Source organism: Pieris brassicae, chromosome 3 (assembly GCF_905147105.1).
Source record: "Pieris brassicae chromosome 3, ilPieBrab1.1, whole genome shotgun sequence".
NCBI lineage: Eukaryota > Metazoa > Arthropoda > Insecta > Lepidoptera > Pieridae > Pieris > Pieris brassicae.
In genome coordinates this window covers 10,295,023-10,320,858 of record NC_059667.1, presented here as the reverse complement: position 1 = coordinate 10,320,858, position 25,836 = coordinate 10,295,023, and the positions used below count along the sequence as shown (strand labels likewise).

General features: G+C 33.3%; 1 protein-coding gene across 7 annotated transcripts in view; it reads left to right on the top strand.

Moving 5' to 3' along the window:
- Positions 1-25,836, top strand: part of LOC123706671 (polypyrimidine tract-binding protein 2) — a 322,370-nt gene that overhangs the window by 234,636 nt on the left and 61,898 nt on the right. The gene's annotated exons all lie outside the window — the stretch shown is intronic.

The following is a 25,836-nucleotide window of genomic DNA, read 5'->3' as shown; positions in this document are numbered from 1 at the left end:
GACAAGTTTTACGTATACATGGAAATAGGCATCTTAAGTTAAATTAAATAACATACTTCTCTTAATTATATTTTAGATTTTTAAAACCATCCTTATAATTAATTATTTAGTCGTATTGTAAGCTGAGGCGAGAAGGAATATTGTTATCATCAAATATTATTCCTAAAACAGCCTTTTCTCATCTTTAATTCAAAGCTACGTCTATAAAGCGCAGGGGCAAGACCATAGTTCCTTATAAAATTCAATAAGTTCGAAACAGTTTTGCGCTAAGGGTGTGCATTTATCGTTAATGTACCGACAATGCAGTGGGACAGGGCAGTAAAAACTTTAGCCAAGTTCGTAGCGTAAATACCTACAGACGGGTGCACTTTCATTGTTCTAAAAAGTAAATTTCAATAACCCAAGAAGTTCGACGGTCGCTGCCAGCTCGAGTTTCAAGAGGACGGTAGACGAAATGCCATTCCAGTTTTATGTATTGCCTTTACTATTAATCGAAATATGAGTTTAAAAATTAATGAAGTTGCTATCTTTTTTATTTCATAGTTCGCCTCCAGTCCGATACAGAAGTTTTTAAAAATATGTAGATATTTTTGCAGAATTTGCTATTTCACATATACTGCTTAGACTGTGATGGTTCTGATATTGGCTTAGTGGTGGTAAAAGTATCAACACATTCATTACATTAGCGTTGAGGGCAATGAGTACCTACTTTTTGTCAAAAAAAAACAAGACTAATTGTCATCTAGTTGTACAACACAGGTACTCCCAAATGTGGGGACGAACGGAATATAGTTTTTATTATTATTATTAAAACTGTATTACTTTACGTCACTAGTTCCCGCAGCGTATGCTATATAAGGATTTTTATTTAAAAAAATTTTTGAACCTTGGACTATATTATCAAAGTTTTCTGATGGATTCCCACATTTTTGAAATAATAGAAATAATGTATAATTCTATTTTTTTTCGAACCAGTCATTTTCGGTGTCTATTCAATGCTAACCAATTTTCTCTTTACAAGCAATTTCGACAGTTTTCCGATTTTGGATTTAATATAAAACTAAAAAAATAACTAATTGTGTAAATATTTCATACCGTTACAAAATATCCAGTATACAAATCGCTTAGCGCAGCTTCGCATTCCACGCGTTGAGTAGTTACGCGAGTAATTGGTATTCATGCAATGGCCGGTCCTGGTGCGGAAATTAAAAATGATTGTACTGCCTTGCATACGTTTAGATCTATGTTCAATACAAGCGATATTAACCTGCTATATTAAAACATATATCTTGTGTATTTTATTAGAGCATGTATCACGGATCCTGCGGTTATAAGATCGTAATTCTTATTTTTATTTCGGAATATTTTCTTGTGATTTTATTAAATCTGTTACGTATTCTAAATAAAATATACAGTTTGTTGATAAAATCTCAAAGTCTAAACAATTTTAATATAGTTTTAGCTATGTTTTTATTATCAAATAATACTTAAGATAGCAATTTACGGCGTAGTTTTAAAGAGCAACCATTGCAGAAACGTACGAGTATTCTAATAATCACTCCACAATGCAATTAATTAGACTTAATTAATTGCATTGCAAATTATAATTACGTGTAAGTGAAATTTCGTGTCAAAACTGAATACATCATTTTTAAAACAGACCAAACAGATTGTACCTCAATTCAATTGTGGTTTTTAGTATTTTTAATTAATTTATTTTTATATTAAATAAATAATTACTTATTATTTATGTTTCCCACCGTTCAAACCATCTTTGATCTTTCACAAATATTTCAAGGTAATAATAAGCCTAATTGGTCTAGCCGTTCTTGATTCTAAGCGAGACAAACTAACAGCAATTCATCTATATATATATATATATATATATATATATATATATATATATATTATAAATAGACTTACAGAATTGCATTAAATAAATCCCGTAGCTTATATAAAACCGTTAAAAAGAAAATATTTATCGAACAGTGCAGATCAAACAGCAAAATTGTGCACTTTCCCAGCAATTAATGTTAAAACTTACAAAGGCTGACCTGCTGTTCAGATGCGTAAATGTTTACTCAACACATCGATGGCATCAATTAAAAACCTTACGCTGTGTTAATCTTGGCTTGTATTTTAAATGTCAATAAACGATATAGTTTTATTGTGTCGTAAAAATATATTGAACATTGAATAGGATATGTTGATGCTTTTTATATAAATATATCTAGTAATACAGTAAAAATCGTACTATGATTGTAGTAATAGCCAAAACTAATGCTATTAATATAATATTATGAAACTACATCATAGAAATTTTATGTAAAGATTTTCATGTTAGGCAATAGGGGGCAATATGTTGAATAAATTCGTAATATTTCTTTGTTTATTTGTGTATTTTTCTATGTTTGTAACGAATAAATTAATAAAACTACGGACATTATTTCAAAAATTGTTTCACCGTTAGAATGTTTATTCATTTTTTCCAGAAAGGCCGCTGCCTAACTAAAAAATACAGTCTTGATTACATTGAGATTCCAGGATCAGTTGTTTACTCAATAAAATAACCGAGATTGATTCGTAACGGCATATTTACTAAACTTTCCTGATTTCAGTGTATTTATCTTGAATAAATTATTTAGTCTATAGTTGCTTACCAATTACAATTAGAGTTTATCTTAACACTTGAAGTAACTATATAAATAATGTTGCATTTAAATAATATTTAACTTTGATCCACAGTAACTTCAGTTGCACATTCGTACATATTTGCATATGAATTCATCGTTTCGCGCACATATTTTTCTTTTTCACTACCTCCATTAAACTCTCTCCATATCAATAAAATAGTACTGTGTCATTTTGGCTATATCCGTAATGAATTGAGTTGTTTCCTGTTGTTTTAATATGAAATTGTTTTTTAATCCTATTGGAAAATAAAACTGAGAACGACGGAGATTTATATTCATTAATAATCTTTAGTAAAAATATTATAATTCTTAAACAAACTACAACATTCGTTACAAAATAGAGATAAAACATTATTGTCATTTGCCTCTTTAAACTGCCTTCGTCGCTTAGTTGGGATTCGACTCCCAAACTTTTCACAATTTATAATTGTTATATCGAATAAATCTTCTGTTTCTTGCCTACCATTCTACTTTTTTGACTAGTGTAATACTATTTATAAGCAAGCTCAATTTATTATTGTATTATATATATATTTATATTCTCATATATGTGAATGTTGTAATGTTTGTAATGAGAAATAAATATCTTATACCATAAACCGACTCTCGGTAGAATTTCCCTTCGCTAATTGACGCTAGTTGACTTCCTGCTTCGGATAAATTCTATTATTTTTAACTTCACAAGGCCGGCGAAACATCTAAGCCCGCCCATAAAAAAGTAATCAAGCAATTAAGATGGTATTCGGTGCAATAAACTTGTCTTGTCTCTCCGGCTCCTCCATTGATGCGTACATACCTCATCCATTTTATTATATATGAAAGTCTAAAAAAATACAGGGGTAATTTTATATTTATACCGTTGAATATAAATTAAATTGTTCTACTTAAGGGAAAAACAAAATTGATTATTTAAATTTCACTGTTACAGAAATAGGATGCGTTTGTTAACTTTTCATCAGTACGGTAATCGTGTAAAAATATTGGAAAATTCTGTTTACATCAGCCTAGAATTAAATAAAAATAATCCAACGAAATTAGCTTAAGGGAAAATGTTCAATGGAAATGTGATGAGAAAAGCGGCAAATGTAATGCTATTGATACTAATCTATTAAAGTATGATTCAAGTATGATCTATGTATTTTTTTAGATATTATCTATTCTTAAGTAAGAGTACGGATACTTAGTCAAGTACTAGGTTTTGTGTATATTTATTTCCTTTCTCTCATCCTCACATTCGTAGGTTTGAACCCTGACTGTCCATCAATGGACTTTCTTACTATTTGCGCATTTAACGATTCAACGGTGAAGGAAAACATCGTGAGGAAAGTGGCTTGTCTTAAACCCAAAAAGTCGTAGCTGTGTGTCAAGCGCAGGAGGCTGATCACCTACTTGCCTATTAGATTGACGAATGATTATGAAAAGATACAGAAATCTGAGGCCCAGACTTAAAGAAACGTTTTAGCGCCACTGATTTTAATTTTTTTGTGTATATTTCTAACCGAATATTCTTTAAGAAACACACAAGTGTTATATAAATTAAAGTATGCGATTATATTACTACTTATGTATTTAATTTCCCTCTAATAGGAAATATATTTTTTATAGTATTATCTCGTATTATATTTTTATGTTGGTTCTAGATTTGAAACTCGAATTACAAAATCCTAAACTTTTGCGATCTTTAAGCGGGTTAAATTCTAATGTACGCGATTAATTTTTCTCTTTCTGTCATATTGAGTTTTCGCCGCGATAAAGAAAGATAGATCAGTGTTCAATTTTTTTTAATATTTTCAATATAAATCGAGCAGCGTTATCATGACTTAACAAAAATATACTTGGAAAATATTAGTAGACAGCAGGAGGTTTTCTGTAAATTTTGTAAAATAACTTAATTGTATAATATTTAGTGTTATATTATTTTTAGTTAGAATTTGGCCATGCATGGTCTGTAAATAAATAAATAACATTGATTGATATCTTAGAAAAGCAGTAATTCTTCCTTTTAAATAATAAATTAGGAGGCACTGTTTATGTTTTTGCTACTTTTACGATACTATATGTTAAGTGGCGTCGTAAAATTGTTATACGATCAGTAAAAATAGAAAGCATTGGTAAAATTGACGTATAGGTAATCTATTCGGCCACGGGACCCACTTAATGACGTCCAGTAAAACCTTTTTCGTTCGTGTTTTGGGAACCAAATCTAAAATCGAGATTTGCTAACTTTAACTGATCCTCTTTTGTATTTATTCTTGTTCTGTAAACTATACTCGTAGTTTTTGGTGTAGTGTGACGCCTAATAAACCCTTTTTATTTTGTTTTTGGGACTAGATGTAAAATCATGATTGACTAACTTAAACATATAAGCTAAAAACCTAATATAGCTTTTGGACTGTATACATTGAAATAAAACTCATGAAATAAACAACACGAAGAGTTATGTAAATAGTGTAATAAATTCGCGTTTATAACCGTTAAAGTTCGTCGTATACGTTATACCATTCCGTCGTAATGGAGTAGTTGTAAACAGAATTTTTTACGATAGATGGAACATATGAGATGCCAAAAATACTATTCGTCGTGGGAAGAAATGTGAAATTCACAGCTATAAGATTCAGTTGTCAAATGTCGTAATAATTAATTTCTCTAACTTTACTATTTTCAAAGAAAAAGTTACTAAAGTAACCTTAAGAAATTGTTTATTCCATTACGTAGCAAACAAGCCATATATATCGTCACTAGGTAGCATTAACGATACGTAATACGATTTATTGCAACGACATTGTCGATTTGGAAACCGCTGCGGCCATTTCGGGCGTTTTTCTGAAAATAAAATTTTCTAACGCTTACATTACGCCGCCGAAGCTTATAAATCAGCTTGTTGGGGTTTAACAGGATTATCTACTAAAATACACTACTCAGCCCTCACCCACTCTACCCAATCTTTATAAAATCCTAAAAGTGCTCTATCGATTCGTTTTTACACCTTTACGTTGGATACTCTGCGATACTGAAAATATGACAGTATAAGTAAATTGCTTTTATAAGGGTTTGTGTGGCTCATTTATTCAGGTCGCACATGAAATTTTTTATCTTAGAACAATATAATGTATCATGCATAATAGTTATTCTTTCTTAACGTACATGGCTTATTAACGCAGAAAACCTTGATAATTTCATTTTGATATTTCTACTTATACACACAATATTAAATTTCATTATTGTATACATTTCACAAATCAGTGGAGCTACAACCTTTTAAGGCCTGGGCTCAGATTTCTATATCGGTTTCATAATAAATTGTCAATCTCATAGGCAAGTGGATAATCAGCCTCCTGTGCATGACACAGGCCGTCGAATTTTTGGGTCTAAGGAAGTCAGTTTTCTCACGACGTTTTCCTTCACCGTTCGAGCGAGTGTTAAGTGCGCATATAGAAAGAATTCATCCATTGGTGTACAGCCTGGGATCGAACCTACGACCTCAGGGATGAGAGTCGCACGCTGAAGCCACTAGGCCGACACTCCTCTTTCTTTTTTTGGTTTATCTTCAGTTTTAAAATAATTCTCCACAAATTAAGAACCACATTGGTTGTTCAAAATAGCAAAACTGCCGCATCTAGAACAAAGCTCGATTATCTAAGTGGTCGTAAAGATTCACAAACATCATCAGATCCGTAACATAATTAGGGTGGTAATGTAATATTACAGTTCACACGAGTGCGGCCGCTAACCGCTGTCAACATCACCCGGTACACAGTAACGTATAAATAATTAACACGCGGCCTGTTTTCTATTGTAATCTAGTATAAACTGATTGGTGTACATACAATACTTTATTCATTCTGAATTTTGTAGGGATAATCATAGTCAACAGGGTTTATACAGCTTCCTATTTCTCTGCATGAAAACAAGTACGGGTTTACTTTTAGGATAATTATGGAGGTGCACAGCCAGGTTTTAAACGCACGAACTCTTGACCATGCCAACACTAAGATATAAGCCTTAAAATTATTAATTATGTAACCGCGTGTAGCTTCACTGCATTCCTAAGGATTTTTGCAGCAGGCCACATTTAAGTTACGTGAACGATTTTGACGCAACTATTTTTTTCCATATTTTAGTAGTGCCGAATTCGTCTATAAAATTCTTATATCGTTTGTAACTATTTTTTATGTTATTATTAATTTCATATTTTTTTGTTACAGGTAAGCGATAATAATTCACCAGCGACATCTATACAAGTAACGATTTTGGACAATTTTAGTACACATGCTATTTGTTTGACTCGTCACCTGAATAAACGCGGTCCGATCTAAGTTGAATATTGCGTCATTCAACCCTTTTCAACATAGGTGTACCCTACAAAAACCTACCTTATTATGCTCCGATATAGGATATGAAGAAATTGGCTGAATGGCTTTATATGAAAAACTCGCGTAATCTTCGAGGGGTGTAACCTTCAATAACCTGCACATGGCATTTGTACCGATCATAGCATTTTTAATCTGGTGAAATTGGGCGGTTAATAGATTTTCCTTTCCCCACATTGGATTTCTTACAGCTATATATTATGTCAGTTCATAATACTAGCTGTATGTTTATAGTACAATTTTAAAGTGTGGAATTTATCTGGGACGCTTTCCAGGAAATGGAGTTAATAACATTATTATTACCATTTTTTAATACTAAAAAACTATTTTTCCTTATTAAAAGCTGTACACTGCATTAACAAAGGAGTAGCTATATATATAGGAAAATTTACGTTAAAATCACGATATGGTAACCTTATTAGTTTTGTTTTGGCGATTTCTTAAATACAAAATTGTTGTTGCTTTAAAGTACTTATAAAAATACTTTTAATAAAAAACTAAGAGTTATCCTAATCTCTTCCGATAACTTCGCAACAGTGATTAAATTAATAAATATAAATAATATAAATGCGTAAAAAGTAACATCTACTAGTAAAACACCTAATTTATATAATTTAACACACAGATTACCACTAATTAAATAAACAACCCTTTGTAATTACAACTCAAACGATAAACCTTTAAAGTTATATTTGAACAATAGAAAACGTTAATAGGAGGGAATTCGATAACAAATGATCAAGCATAACAGGCCCAAGAAAGAAACCAAACATAAATTCTCAAAACCCATCAACCATTAACAATTACAAAAGAAAGGTAAGGAAGGAATGAAATGTTTTATTCATTCCGTTAACGAGAAAATTACCGAGAGGGTGGCGGATCGGATTGCAAGTACCTTTGTCTTTAGGGAACATTGCTATCTTAAATTATATATATTATATCTTACCAATTAGCGAAAGCACGTTAGGCCCTGCTTGGTTTCTGTAGCATGTGGCAGACAAATGTAGCGTAATTTTAAATTATTTATTTCAATTTTAGTTAACGTTAAATTCAAAGCACAGAGACTTGAAAAGGTTGTAGCGCAACTGGTATTTTTTTATTTCAAATTCAAATATTCTGTATTATATATCTCCTAATTTTTAATGTTTACTAAGACAACGCTATAAATCTTTTGTACGTATTATGCCGCAGTGTGAACGGTTAAAAATTTAAAGTACATTGTTGACTACGAGTACACCTCTAATATATTTGCTATTCGTACATAATAGTTTTTTCTTCCTTTTCATTTAAAGCGAATACGTGTAACCGCATACAAATGATGTTAAACACACTTCACGCCGTTCAACTAACGCAAAATGTCTGATGAGACTGGCAAAGGTTTTAAGATTTCATACACTCGCTGTTACTAGGGCCAATTTATGTTTTATTATTATACCACATTTCGTTTCCTATATCGAAATATCTTTGGTAAGTAAAACATTCTTTCGCATTGTTTAGTTAGAAATAATAAAATCTATTAAGTTTCATAGCTTGTTCTTCGGAGAACACGGCGCTTTTTTAGACAAATGTAAATGTTTTACAAACAGATTTTTCTTTATCATACAGCAATGCCATATGAAAAGTGTACCCCACGAGTAGATAAAAAGTCTTCACGCTTCCGTGTTAATCGTAACATCACTCCCTAAGCAAGGTCTTAACAATTCAAATTCTAAATTGACTGTAAACAGTGGTTATTTGCATCGAGAATATTTTTCATCAACAATTAGCCAGTGAAGCTTTGTCTAAAAGGTAAGGGTTGGATTTAACGACGTTTTAAGAGATTTTAACCGAACCGAGGCTTATCTACGCGCTGCCTGCCTGTTACAAAACCTTTATTAACTTTACGAGGCTTTAAAGAATAACAGATATAATAAATATGCGGGATTCATTTTAGAACTCGACTGTGGAGATTTTATAACTATACAACGGGTAAAGTTTAATATTTACCTGAATGTGTAAATGTTTATATTCTGTATATCTGAAAAGATTGGAGCTAGATTCTACTATTGAAATATTTGCCTACACGATGTTATTGGCAGCAGTGTTTTATACATTTCAAAAGGCACACAGTACACAAAATCAATGTGCAGTACAGTATTTCACCTACAAAATGTTCACATATATAAATGTCATGTGCCTATTAATATTATTCAGGCGTAAATAGTTTCGTACTTGCATTAGTAATGTCAACTCTCTCATAAATGTATAAAGTCAACGATTATACAATAATCCTCTGTCAACTTGTTTATCAGCCAGTATTGTACAATTGTTTTTTTTTTCGAAAGTTTCCCAAAGCCCAGTGATGACCGTTTACCACTTGCCGTCCAGAGAGTTACACGGATTTCGAGAATATTATGAGATACAAAGCCTTTTGCACGTTCGCTTTGAGTGCTACTGTTTAATTGGTGAGACGAAATGCAGCGGCTCTTTGTGTTCTATGTGCACACGGGAGTACTAATCCAACCAATGAACCAAGTGCATTTATCTGTTAAGCCAAATACGGATAGTCTGAAGTTTAACAATTACTAGTGAATACCTGACCGCTCCCATATTTAGCTTTGTTTGACTTGGTTCATTTTCGAGCGTGTTAATACGAACTTAATAATTCCGGTGCAAGTGATAACATTTTAATTAAATGTTGATGTCTGAATTGTAATTTAAAAAATATATTATAATTACAAGCAGTTTTAAACCAAATTGGGTCACTACTACTTTTTAATTTAAGAATCCTAAAAAAGCCTATTTTAAATATTCATTTAATTTAAGCTTAAAGTAGATTATAAAATATTGCTTGTTAAACAAAATCTCGAAGTCACTATAAAATTTGAAAATCTACAACAAGACATTTAACTTGGTCGCTGTTCTTGGAAATGAAGGCTATATATAACACAAAGTAACGGCAAGAGAGATATAGAGATGGGGATCATTTTCCAAATGCCGCTGGCATCCGGAATTATAAATTGTGTGTACCTGTATATGTTGAGAGGGGTTACGTAAGGCTATGCCCGCACAAATGTATCTAGAACCTTACTTGTTTGTGGTAGCTTACTAGAGTCACTGTTGTAAGCTTGGACAGTGTAGGAGTATCTAGTGTAGGAGTTTTTTTTCCAAGCGAGTCTTTCTTTCCGAGTGTACCTATGTTTGCGACAACAGGGTAATATTTCTTTTAAAAACTTTATTGTAATTGGGTACAACGTAATATTAAAGTCGGGTAATGACTATTGAAAGTTACTGAGTTCTGAGTTAACTTGGTTAACCGCAATCAGACACGCACTTTTCCCGTTCATCTGTGTATAAAATTTGTCGTTCTATATGATCTTAAATTGTCTCAAGTAGTATTTAATCATGAACCTAGCTTACTACTGTTTCCCATTCATCTGTGTAAAAAATTTGTCGTTCTATATGATCTTAAATTGTCTCAAGTAGTATTTAATCGTGAACCTAGCTTACTACTGTTAGCGTCATCTAATTCGTGCATGAATGCAGATCTTATGGTGATTTCTAGGTTAAGAATCGAATTATCAGTGCGTCGGATGCCTAATACTGTCAGAGTCTGTACGTCGACATTCCCGGACGATGCCCGCTGATATGATTTATGTGTGCAAACCACAAGTGTACGTTCTACCAATTGCTATATACCTACAATACTTTTATATTAGTCTAGATAGGATTATCAGTAAAACATTATTTACAAAAAGCTTGATTGAAAAATATATTTATTCATTTATTACCCTAGAAAATGAAACCAACACATTAAAAATAGTTATGCAAATATAAAATATGTATCACGTTACTTATATAATGAAAAAGTGAAAATCCTCACGAAATTAATAATTGATAAATCAATTAATTTTCTTTCTGGATCTTCCTCTCCCAGTAACCATTTTTACATTCATCATACGAGTAACTGTTAATTGCACATACGAGTATAACCATGGGTTGACAGGTTACAACGAACGAAGTCAGGGCCACACGCGTAACCTTTACACCTACTACTGAACATCAAGTGAACGTATGTAAGAATATTCCCAGTTCATAAATTAGTTGAATAATATATGAAACCGTATTGAAGCTGAACAAAGCAAACAAACGCTTTCATTATGAATAGAAATGAAAATATATCATTGAATAAATGACTGCGCATTTGACAAACGAGCATTCGCCATATTCCGTGGTAAGAGACGTGAATGATCCTCCCCATCGTATTATAAATAATATAGAAATACCTCAAGGGGCCGTGAAAATGTACTGGATTTGCTGTAATATATTTGTGTTTTTTGTTCAGCGAAAGTTTTCGCTTTCGCTCCTTAGTTTTCACTTACTCCCGAGTTGAAACTGAGTATTTTTTGAACTTTCAGACGCGTATATCGAGACAACTTATATTAACCGATGCTTTTATGAAACTAACAGAGAATTATGAATCCAAATAGTGATTTATCTATAAAAGTAGTCGTGCCAGAAAAAGCTATTCTTTTAGACAGGGTTTTAGTTAGTTAAACGTATATAACTAAGACTGTCGCCTCATATAACGTCGTTATTCTTAAAGGCAACGTTGTTCTTAAATCAGTGTGAACAAGTCTAATGCGAGGAATCTTGTTAACGTTTGAAATTATTTTCGCTGCCTCGGGAATAATGAGTTCCTTGTTTTCACTTGAAACGGCGGTGACTTTTGTTTAATGGAATGATAATACAAATGGTACCCTCTTTGTAGTGAGTGGTTGAGGATATTGTTTTTCCTCGGGCGGGTCACTTTAGTGAGGGTAATTTCATTGCTGTTAAAAATTGTCTGTCCTAATGGGTTTTGTGAGTATTATAATTTTTCATAAGTTTTTAGATTTATTTAAACTTATGAAAAACCCGCCTTGACGCACTCAGTCTCTATAAATAATCAAATTTAAGAAATGTTGTGAATTATGTAGCGTAATTTTTCATATACAACATGATTCCAAATGATAAAAATGCATGAAATAAAAATGGTTTGAAACAATTTCCTGATAATTGTAATGATTGGGAGTTATATATGCCGGAGGGTACATCTATTATTTTGAAGCGCTGTCATATCTAGGCGGGTCATTTAGGCATTCGGAAAACGGTTTTTAGAGTAAAACAGTATTGTTATCAGCCAAATATTTTAGGTGATGTGAAACAAAAGGAACAATTTATAATCCATTACACGGCTATCACCGTACACGTGTCTCGTTTTGTCCCTACATTCAACCTATAATGTGCACAGAAAAATATTCACAGTTTTATCGACTGTTTTGCAATTAATTGAATATAAATACTAAAAAAGAGAAAAGGCCATATACAGTTAATATATCGCGTGCATCTGATATTAGTAAAAAGTTAAGAAAACGATATACTGAAACAGTTTCTTCGAAAAGAATTTACAAAATCATTAAAGAACCTCTTAAAAACTGTCAATAAAAGATAAATCACCCTAAGTAACCGACGGCGAAGTTCGAAAGTGTGCCGAAAAAGTTTTTATTTTGTAACAGAATATTATGTAAACAAATTTAATTACAGACTTGAATTAGCCACAATGGCCAGCTCGCGAATGGAAAACTTTGGAAAACCTCAACTTTAAATGAGTTTCGCTGCAAGTGAACAAAACGTATTTTATAAAAAGCCTTTCTTTGTTTTCATACATATTATTGAAATAGCGGAACTTGTAAGCGATTTGTTTTGAAGAATTTCTTATATTGTGTTGTAATGCTAAATGGGTGTATAGGATGGAATTTTTAAAGTGACAGGCCTGAGTACTGTTAATTAATTAGAGATTTAATCAAGAAATTAAATCTATGACACTAACTTCTAAGCGGCTTAGCATCAGTGTTTAAAAAAACAGTAATCTTGTTCCTTCGTATATTATAGGTATATATTTATAGCGTATATACACTAAAAGACAGATAGCATACCAACTACGCTATATTATTATTATATAAACAGTTTTAAAAATGTGTTGAATAAGGTTGCGGAAACATAACCTAAACATAGTATTTCTGTCTCGAACGTCGAACTAACTTATTTAACAATAAAATGTATATGATAACAATTAAATTGTTTGTAAATAATACCTATTATCAACGTAATACCTTTTTCAAATACATCATACACATACGCCTGTATAATATAATTTATTTTATGTATTTTTTTTATTATTACCAATTTTTTAATATTATTTCCATTCGCATTTATGAAAAGTTACCAATCACGCCCCGAACTAAAAGTTATTGAAACTACAAAACAATTGTATTAGAACACAATTTACATTAAATATCCCAAAGGCTTCTGAAATGCGGTGTTGAATAAATTGTTATTAATGACCTAAACGCCTTGCAATAATAATAATGGCCGTCCACGTTTGTTTAGGGATAAATTTCGGAAACATAGTTTATGCCGATCTTCCCTTGCGGTAGACCCTAACACCGATTTCAAAATTCTCTTCAATTTAATATTTCATATTACGTGAATTACTGACTACGGCCTCTGACCACTTAGATATATATAGGTAGGAAGGAGTCAACGATGTGAACACAGTATCTGAAAGCTAATGCAGTAGTACTTACAGTTTTTCTATAAAAAGACGGTTATTCGTGTGGTAAGGAAGCATCTGCTCCAAGATCACCAGTACTGTCTAATAGAAGCCAATTTAAATATTTGATTACTTGTGCATGTATACCGCACAGGCCAAGTCTCTATTCCAAAGGAAGCTAAATAAAAATTAGAGAAAAGACTTTGTATTTTGGACCTTCAAAGTATGATTTTATATTTTGATAGGAGAATTGTTTAAAAAAAAACCCTGGTCTAACGATATTCTCATTCTGTTTTAAAAATAACTTACATTTCTCACAGGCTAGTTTCAGAACTATATTAGTCATAGTCAGCTTAATCAGAATGATGGCGTAGTGGCTTATATCAGGAATAATCTTAAACGTGAAATAATCTTAGAAAATGCATCTTGTATACAAATCGAGGTACTTAATCATTTAATCTTAGGAATTTATCGTTCTCCTTCTATTTCGAACTCAGAATCATTTCTTGAATCACTTCGTCTACACTTGGATCATGTAAAGAACAAGAAAAATATAGTCATCACCGGTGATATAAATATAAATCTAATTTACAATGTCGACAACAGTTACCTTAATAACAGACTAAACTATCTTAGTATGCTATAAATATATGGCTTAATGCCGGGACATCTCTTCCCAACTAGAAATAATAACTGTCTTGACCATGTTATGATAAAACAACAAAATAAAAAATTTCAGGCAAAAGTAGCTGTATTGAATACATCAATTACAGATCATCTCATGGTTTTTTTAAGCTTACAGAAATTAAAAATGCATAACGCAGTAGAGGTTAAAAAACTTAAAACCTATACAGATTTTGTTAAAGCGGTAAAAACATTATCTCATAAAAATCTGAATAATCTCTTACTTTGCGAGGATCCAAATGTAGTCGTGGATAAATTAATAAATAAGATTAAAAAATCCTTAGAAGTCCTATCCTTAAAATACAATAATCACGAAGGTATCTAAAAAACATCAGATATTAAAGCCTGCCGGTATCTTGCAGTGCATAAGAAACAGAAATAAAATGCAAAAGCGTTTAAAAAATAATGAATATGACGAAGTTCTATCAATTACTTATAAAAGGTATAGAATTTTTTGTAATAACTTAATAAAAAAACTAAAATGAAAATAAGAAAGAACACAATTAAATAATTCAGTTAATGACCCAAAACAGTTGTGGAAAAATATTAAAAAGATTACATATATGAGTCAAACAAAAGATAATAATGACGAACTAATAAATCTTAAAGCTACGCCTACAGAGTCTGTAAATGAAGTTAATTATTTCACAAATCTTGGCCCTCTATTGGCTCAGGAAATTCAACAGAGCTCGTCACACTCCTCCACATCAGCACTAGCCCCTAAATCCAGCTTGCATTCGTTTGTTCTATTTAGTACCGACCCTCTAGAGGTTGATCACATAATCAAAAACCTAAAATCAGATAGCGCACCGGGGTGGGACAATATTCCCACACGATTTCTAAAACTCGCTAGAGGTCTTTTAGTACCTTATTTATGTCATCTAGTCAACCTATGTTTTCAAAAAGGGATATTTCCGACAAAACTTAAGCAAGCTATTATTGTACCGGTACTTAAATCAGGCGATAAAGACAAAGTCAATAACTACAGGCTAATTTCCATTCTTCCAGCCATCTCTAAGGTCTTAGAAAAACTACTAAATATTAGATTACTAAACTACCTTAATAAATTTAATATTCTATCAAGCTCACAATATGGATTCAGGCAAGGAAAATCAGCTGAAGATGTCTCTAATAGTATCAAACCTAGATAAGGGAAAGAAATGCCTTGGTGCATTTCTAGATTTAAGAAAGGCCTTCGATACAGTCGGTATCTCCTCACTTTTACATAAAATGGAGCATATAGGCATTAGAGATACACCCTTAAAGCTATTTTGTGATTACCTTTCAAGGCGAACACAGAGAGTGAAAGTGGGAGATTACGTAAGTGATGAATTTGAAATCACTCATGGGGTTCCGCAAGGAAGCATATTAGGTCCAACATTATTTTTAATATATATTAATGCATTAAGCAATCTAAAACTTGATCACGGGAAAATATTTTCCTATGCGGATGATACGGCTGTACTTTTCACAGGGCTTAACTGGGCAGAGGTAAAAATATCAGCGGAAGTTGGACTGACAACTATTGCTAAGTGGCTTGATTTTAACCTTTTGTCTCTCAATAAAGAGAAAACTAACTATGTATGTTTCAGAATTTCTGATCGAACACAACCACTTAATGATTTTAAAATTAAAATACATCACTGCGATATGCAAAGAGACAGTAACTGTCCGTGTCTTCCAATAGTAAAAGTTCTATCAAATATTTGGGCATTCATATAGACGAGCGACTATCATGGTATCCCCATATAGAGTCCATGACTGGTAGATTAAGGAAACTAACATATATTTTTAAAATTTTGAGACACATTACATCGGATATAATACTTAAAAGAATTTACATAGCACTTGTTCAGTCCGTACTGACATATTGCATAAACATATGGAGAGCGGCCAATAAAACAATTTTTTTGGAATTGAGACGGGGACATAGGGCTCTATTAAAGGTCATGCTGTTCCGGCCATACAGATTCCCATCGGAAGAGCTTTATCATCTCAGCCAATTACTTTCTGTTAGGAAGCTGTATGTCCTGAGTCTAATTTTAAAATCGCACAGAGCACTACCATTTGATAGTAGGCTGTTTTTAAAAAGAAATAGGGATGTTGTCGTCGGTCAGACCGTTAGGACTGACTTTGCAAGACGCAATATGCAAGCAGACTACATCTATAATAAATTAAATAGGCTGCTTAACATCTACCCGCTTACCGTCTACAATCTAAAAATACGACTAAAGGACTGGCTCATGAACATACCCTACGCAGAGTTGGAGCTTCTTCTGAGGCCTATTATGTAGTACAGACTTTATTCATTCACTCACTGACTCACTGACTCACTCACTCACTCACTCACTCACTCACTCACTCACTCACTCACTCACTCACTTACTCACTTATGCACTCCAGTGTGTTGATAACAGTTAAAAATCAATAACAAAAAAAAAGTTAATAGAAGATGTAACTAAATTATATATAAATTAAATATTTTAAGGAATGTATAACTAAGTTTGTTATGAAAAACCTGGAAACCCTGACACAGGTATATTTTTTACTTAAAAGGGTTCCCAAATCTTACACATTGTAATGAAATTGAACTTGGAATGAATAAACATATTTTATTATTATTATTATAGTTGTATACGCCAAATGAAAATGTAAGATAAACCTTAGGGTGATGCGAAAGCTGTTGAATTTTACGATTTTGCTAAGCCGCCGAACACCCTTCCTGAATATTTTGATTTATTTATAGGCGGCAATGCGTAAAAGGGTCTAAAAACAATAAACTGCTCTGCTCGTCCACCTCTTGATGCATCTCCGTGATATCCACCTTAGTTGTTGGTCCCGGCAAATAATTTTATTTGCTACATTCAGGGTTATACCGAATTTCTCAAAGTCATTATTTCAATATCTTAAGTAGATATAACTTTTAGGATTTCTTAAATATTCAATTTCATAATCTATATTCATAAAACACTAATCAAATAACGTGGTTTGTGTTTCCCTATAATTATCAAATTACATCCAATTATCGCCATACTTATGAAATTTACCAGAAATTCATACACGGCGAAGTTTATATACACGTAATCCACTCATATAATACGGTCCCCAGTTTATTGTGATGCAAATTTGGCTATGAAAATGGGAGTGGTTTAAACTTTTTACCGCTAAATTAATTTGAATAATGCCGATAGGCGAAATGACTTTTATACGAGTTTCAGACTCCGTAAAAGTATTTTTTCAATCCAACTTAAGAATTCTTTAAGTGTGTGTTTATGTTTAATAAAGTTGAGGTGAAAAGCGGCTTATCTTCAATTTCAGATTCACAGAATCCGTTCTCATACTTTGTTATTTCCGTTTCGTATGGAAATACGTGCTAACCTTAAAATTAAGAGGTACATTTTTCATTTTCTAATATTGGTTCCACATCCTCAACGGGAAGGGATAATATTCGTAAGCCATAAAGGAAAATCTAATTAGTATACGTAAAGAAATAGTTGGACATTTAATAAGTCATAAATCCAATTTCTCTGTACTGTCGAGTAAATAATCTTCAAAGCCGCATTTCGCATGTAAAAACCTTTACATATCTAATCCGAGTGCTCAAAGCGTGAAATACATCGTACGTGATAAAAATTAGGAACAATTTTTAAATGTATCTACGTTGCATTGACGATTATTCAGAGGCGAAAGTAGCACTTAGACGAAGCAAAGCCACGTTCAGACAAATGTACGGCTCTTTCATTCGCCACTCACATGTTCTTAAGCCGATTAACGGCGTGCTATTGAAAATATAATGAACCAGAGAATATTATATTAGCTTCGTTTATCATTCGCTCTGAAAATCAGGAAACAGCTTTTCATAAAGATTTTCTACGCGAGTTGATATTTTTCAATTAGTCCATGACAGTTCGTTTATTTAACGAATAGATAAAACATTTCTTTGTTTATATCATTGTTTCTGACAGTTATGCAAAATAAAACAATAAGGCGAACTAGAGAAAAACTACGCACGTAAAAATGTTTAATGTTTACATAAAGTTTTATGGTACATCAAATGGGCAATATCAGATATGTCAAAATGGTAGGTATAAGTGTTTGGCGAAATTATAGGTGTGAATGATTTATTCAATGTTTTATTTGGAATGATAGCTTTATTGAAAAGTTTATACCATTTTTGTCTATGTTATTAGATTTTAGACCAGTGTTGACTCAGTGGCTTCAGTGTGCGATTCTCATCCCTATGATCGTAGGTTAGCCCCGGCTATGCACCAATGGACTGTTTTTCTATGTGCGCATTTAACATTCGGTCGAACTGTTAAGGAAGATAGGTGAGGAAACCGGCTTGACTTAAACTTGAAAAATCGGTGGCGTGTGTCAGAACAGAAGGCTGATTAGATTGACAAATAATCATGAAACATACAGGATTTGAGATCTAGACCTAGAAAGGTTGTTGCGTCTCTGATTTATTTATCTCAACTTGGCTGATAACCAAGCCAAGTGGTTAACAATAATTGTTAAAGCGTGTGATTTCAACCCTGATATCTTGCGTTCAATCCATCGGTACCAAGTTAATACTTGCATTAAAACCGACGTGTCCAAGACAAATAAACGATAGTGTATCTAATCGCCTAAAGAGATTTGATCCTTGAGAAAGATGCTTGAAATGTGTCATTAGACTTTACTTATATATCAGGAAGGAGAAATAATTTAATGCAATTAAACGTGGGTACATGAGGCAAATGAAGAAGTATTGTTTATTTCAATAGTTGAATTGTTTTTGAGAATCGAGCGATTTGGCGGCAAGCCACTAAACGTTGCTGTTTCCGCAGCTGCGACAAATGTTTGCCCACAATTGTTTGCTCGCATCCATATCGCTATCTGATGTTTGCTCAACGAATTAAGGTTGTCGCTTTGTTATCCAAATAATACTAGATACTCGTGTGAAAGTTTCACTTTCAATTATAATCGTTATGTTTTGCCCGAACCGATTTTTGACATGTATCATGAACTTTAGACATGCTTGAGTCATGTGACTATTTTCATTAAGTTCACGGGTTGATATGATACCTAAGTCGACAAAGTTTATGTCTCTAAAGACATATACTTGCAATCAACATATTTCAGTATAGCAAGCATTGAGGTAGAAAAGTCCGTCAGAAGCTCATCACGCAAATGTCGAAGCGTTTCGATAGGCTAGTGAAAATCTAAAGAGTCAGCTTTCCAAAATGGAAATACTAGTTACTAGCTGGTTAGCTGGTCTTACTTATCTGTAGAAGAACCTTAGTGAATGGACTTTGTATTAAACGATTTGTACGTTAATACAGTTACACTATCAGTGTAGTGTGATTACATTGCTCAAATGCTCAAAAATAGCCAGTAAATCCAGGACTCAGTAATTTATTAAAACTTCGTTGTTTTTTTTTTATTGTATAAGTGTTCTTAATATAAAGGACGTTGGTGTGGTGGAAACACAAACTGTACACAGTTTTTCTATCCACCAGGACGTCGAACATATTTAAATCATTAACATATATATATATACTAAGGCCAGTGACATATAAACTGTAAATTTATAACAATCAAACCATTCAAACGATTTAAAATTGCACGTAAAACGTCATAAACCAATTGAAACATTGACGCGCCATAGATAGCCGATGCAAGAAACCTGTTCTTGTCGAGAATTCTCATTCACATACAGGATGAGTTCCTATATTCGAATATATTTTTATGACGTATATAGCATAATTTTTGTTATGCATAATTTATAATTGTTTGACTTATGGAATATTTTTTTAATTTAAATTTAATATTGTTTCTTGTTATATTAGTAAGAAATGTAGCTGGTATCGATTTTATTAAATTTGGGTTACATTTACAAATAAAAACATGAAGCATTATTGGGGATGAGACGGGCGGCCTTATCGCTAAACAAGGATAGGATCTCTAACAGACACGACCAAAAGAAAGGAAAGGATTAAATACTAAGGGTAAAGTGTAAAATAAAAAAGTAATAAATTTAAAAAATACGAATAAAAACAAAGCTACAAGTAACACTGAAAACTTATACAATAACAAAACTTAATCTAAAATAAAATAAACTAATAACTGAAAGTTAATCTTACTGTTTACGAATTCCCCGTAGACTATTTGTTGAGTCGTTCGTTGGTCTAATATGCAAAAACCACTTAAATAATCTAAATATCCGTTAATATTAAATAGAACCAAAAACTTGAAAATATATTTCACATAATGAACATAAACCAAATAGTTTATTTAAACATCAACTAACTGACTTCTGCAAGCCCTGCCAGCATCTTAGCCAATTTAGTCAGTAGAACTATCATGTCAACACCTCAGAGGGGTAAAGCCAACAGCCGCAGGGTCGTCGCCTTGTCTTAATAATGCCTTGTAAAAGTGGCCCGCGCAAACAGCCTTCGCTTATTGCTACTCGGCGCTTGCAATAACAGAGGTAAAAACAATAGCAAGCTGGCATGCTCCTTATGAACGTCCCTTTTGCGGGAATTGTGTTTGCTCGTGTAACCTTTGAATGGAATATTTATCGCACTGTAGGTTATATTTTATGCAATGTGTTATATTTTAACGTTTTATAGTAGTTTTGTTGTGTTCGTGAGATTGTATCTTTAGTGTGAAATAATAAATAGTGTAAATACTGAAATACTTAGGACGGTAAAGGTCATTTATCTCTTCCAGAATTTAAGCATGTCACTCTCAATGTATTTCAACAGTAGCATCTGTTGCTGCAAATGATATTCCTGGTGAATTTACAAAGTTGAAAATTTCATTACATTCAATCTTTCATGATTTATTTAAAAATGATACGTTTCTAAACAGGAATGGGATCGTCGCGGTCGCATCGCGTTAGTCATGTCATTCGTGTTATATGTCATTCAGATTTAATTCAAAAATCGCAGCCGAAACCCGGTTCAACACAGATTGTTAACTCCGATAAGCTCCATCATACGCCCAAAACGTCGTTAACAAAAATCACATTAATTGTGTCACAACGGCGAATATTTTTCACGTGACTCGTTGCTTTCAACCCCAGCTTCAATACGTAGAATTCTTTACAGCATTTGTGTAATTTATTTCGAAGTGAGGGCCAAAGGCGCGATTGCAAAACACACCGGTCATTATATGGCGTCCTTTCATTATATTTATAGATTCAATCATTGAAACATTGATATCCAAACGAGCGGCTAAGTCCTAATAACCGTAATAAACATCAATGTAACGAGGTATAGGCAGCGATTCGTGCTGATGTTACACTGTTTTTATACACGGACGGTACATGGGAAAGCTTTCTAATTGCCGGAACAATGCTGAGCCGGTTATTTGCCGGCGGCATTGTTTTTGTCTGTCGGTTCATTTTAGCCTAACCCTCTCCCGGCCGGGAGATTAATGGAATTTGAATACGCATAGCCTTTGTGTACGGCTTTACGCGTAATTTAAGCGCGCACCGGTCCCATGAGTCGGCGTTTTGCCGGCCTTAAAGGTTTCGCATTCGCAGGTGCGCGACCCCCTTATGCTCCTCTGGAAATCACGTAACGTAAGATGTGGACGAATTTTCATTTCGCCAAGTCACTGTTGATAGCGCGAGGATATTATTTTTCATCCTCACCTTTTCATTCTCATTGTAAATAGTGCCTCCGCTTTTCACGGGTTGCCGACCTCTCATCAAATTGCCTTGCTTTACTATTGCGTGTATAGTGATGACAACGCTTTTATATTAGCTATTGTTTTCATAGTATTTATTATTAATATTTTTCTACATCCCGTTGGCGGTCGTCAATTGGCCTGTCGAATAAACGATGTGTGTACTCAAAACACTATCAATCATCCTGGGCCCAGACACACCGAGAAATAAAATATATTTGTTTTATTGGGTAGCTATTGATTTTGTTCGAAATGACTGATGTGTGATGTAGATAAGGAACCTATTTTCTTTATAACTATATTTTAAAAGGTGTCATTATTTCTACCCGTTTATCAATATGATCGATTTTAGTAAAAGCTATGCTTTGTGTCCCTTGGCCTAGTTGTTTCTGTAGAGTAACCCATTACCATAATTGAGCCTGTGTTGTCTCGTCCAAGCTTTCTGGATCGAATTCTTTGATGGTGCATCTGTGTAATGAGAGACTGTAGCCATGGAAATGTATACGGGTTTTACGTAATTACATGGCTTCAAAAGCACATTTGCAATCGTTTTATTCTTTATATAAAAATAAAATTTTAATTGATTGAAGTTGTTTTATTAGGTATTTTAATTTTAATGACAAATTTAGGTAATATTGTTTTAAGTCATTAGTTGCACGTTGATTATTTGCTTATGTACTTCCGTTCATAGTTCGAGTTACTAATGCTATACATTACATAATATACAATATACATCAGCGGTTGAATACACCAAAATTATATTTAGCATATAATTTACTACGCACCGGAGCATCGATCATTTTCCGAGCCCGCTACTTCGAAAAATTTTGACGAAATGACAATAATCGTATCATTATACCGTGACGGGTGGATGCGTTTTATAAATTGAATTCGGTTCCTATTAGGCGCTGACAATTTGTACTATTACGCAGGGTTAAACCTCTTATTCAATTATCATTTACCCATAAACCTCTATTGTAAAGTCCATAGGCTAATGTCCCAATTCGAGGATAGAACTTGCTGATATTATGTTATTGTAGAAAAAAAAATGGTTTTGAAGTTATACTTCTTTTGACGCGTTAGGGAAAATGATGTGAGTAATTTAAACGCGCGTACACCGACACAAAAAACATTTAATTTTGTTATATTTAAATAAACTTTATTTAACTGGATAAGGCGCTTTAATAACACTTATTTCTATTGTTAGAGTTGTTTTTTCTACAAACTTAGAATAAGACGAAAGATAATATTTTTTATCTTGTTACGCCAAAGAAGTATGATTTCTAACGCGTGTACACACCCTGTTTTTCTACGTACGTCTTACTTTGAGTCACGATTAAGGAATAGGGTCTGTCGAAAATAACCTAAACCTAAATAACCGTACGGAATTACACTCCACAGTCCACACTATGTAAACTATTACATTATACTTGATACAATAAATTATACCGAAAACTTCTATAATTCATAAATTTTATATATTCCTACGACGTCATTTTCGTACGCGTTTTACATATGCACAACGCCATCTGTTGTTTAATAAATACATGTAATGAGGAATTTAGACCAGGGTTATAACTACTTTAACATCCTCGTCATTACAGGATCACTACTTGTTGCCTCGAATTAAATTATTTCTTAATGACTACAAATATACATTACAAATTGTATTACAGTTCTTGGATTATAAATGACAGAACTAACCATAAATGCAATATGACTTTCCGTTAACAAGGACGTTAATCCTGTATAATAATTATATTCCTCATGTGTTCAAATATACAAAGATTATTTTCATATTTATGCAACATTAAATTGCAAGTATGCTTCTACGATTACCGTCCCGCCTTAGCGCTTGCAATTTGAAATTTGATCAAACTCCGTAATAGGGGACAAATAAAAGCCATTAAAATTAACGGCCTCCGGTCCTCCATCGACCTCGACAGTAGATTTATAATCGCCTTACAGTTAGCGTGATTATATCAAGCTATAAAATTGATATTATCCTAATTTTAACCCGCTCATATAACAGAGATCGTTAAACAATGTACTACAATGTAACATAATCGGATTTTTTTAGTTATGGCTGTTAAATCAGTAGACTTAACGGGACGTTTTGTTAAACTGCGAGACATTTGAGTAAAATAATCTCAGACATACGACTAGTTACAGTGTGTACATAATCCTATAAAAGCCTTATTGCCTTCTAAAGACACGAATGTGTGTGCATATGTAATTTGGTATTAGAAATACACGAGGAAGTCATCTACAGCTGACGCGTGGGCAAGCACACACAGAAGGGATACAAACCACTGCCCACTTGACAAATGGCTTTGCCCACTTCATTAATTGCGGGTTACTTGCCCGCGACCGTCTCTAAATAATTCACATGTGACTGCCTACATCTACATTTGACCCATGAAAACTTACCCACTAATGTTCTACCTTTTACAGTTTACGTTAATTATTACATGCGTGTGCCATGACTGACAGATTGACGTTGCTTAATGATTCCAGTCGATCATCACAGTGACATTTATTTAATATTGTATTAAATAAATGTGTGATATTCGAAGAAAAAATATATGAATCTTTTGAAATATTTAATTTTATCCAAATGAAACAAAACAAAGTAATGTAATGTCATAATCTCAAACGTCGAATGTCGATTACGCCGTAACAAGAGGTTAGATGAGGAAAAAGCAGGTGGTGAGCCGCCCGCGCCGCTCGTAACTAGAGCCGTTACGCAATTCGGCAACTGCCTAATTGATTCTTCGCCCTTTCGACCAGACGGGGCGGCGCATTACGGAACACAGGTGCCTCTCTCTCCCATTATTTGCCTCCTCACGACAAACGGCTCACCTCGCTCAAAATTCCTTCCACATCTAATTGTTCGGATATTATATTTTTGACGCAACGCTATTAGTAATAAAGATCGATCACGGTGTCCCATAACGGAAATGACTTAATTTTCCTCGAGACGGGACGCTCCTCTTCCCGCTATTAAAGGTGTGTGTAAATCGAGCGAGTGTTCCATGATGTAAAATATGGAGAATCTCCAGTCGATTTGTATGCGCGCCGAACTCCCGCTAAGTAATTTATCTGAAAGTATTTTTGACGGCGAACGTAAGATAGAGGGGGGGAGTGCTTCAAATGGGAGTTGCGACGTGTCTTCACTCTTTCAATTACATTAAAAGCTTAATTAGTGATATTAGGGAAGTAGTGTCCTCGGTTCTGTTCCATACTCGGTTTTCTGAGATGTCTTCGTTGGCCGAAGTTGTGAGATGCTTAGATGAAATGTGGCTCGCAATTAGTGTAATGGAAGTAACCTTACTGAGTGAAATTAACGCCATTCGTCTATAGCGAATAATATAAGGGCGCACTCGGCACAAGTAAGTTGTGAAGTGGAGAGAAATTGCAACAAGTGCAACGGACCTCGCCGTGTCCTCGGTCCATTTAACCCACTCGGTTTGCGGCTGTTCCAAACCTCGCGTCGACTTAGCACGCCGTTAATGTAAACTTATTGAATGTACAAAACATTCACGATTTTTAATTCTTTTATATTGCCTTATAAAGTAGGTTTTACGTATACTCGTAATAAACAAGGTCCCGCATCAATTAACGTTTCGGCGTGTAATGTAAACTTTTACATTTAAATACAGAAAATTGCTCACACATTTTAGTAAAATTCCACATTTATTTGGTTCAACTTTCGATTTTTGCAATATATTTTTAACGAGCTGTCGTGTCCCTTATCTATATCAGAGTTTTGGACTTCTCACAATGAAACGACAATACAATTGGTTTTTCCCGTCTTTCTCTTACAAGTATTTTCTTT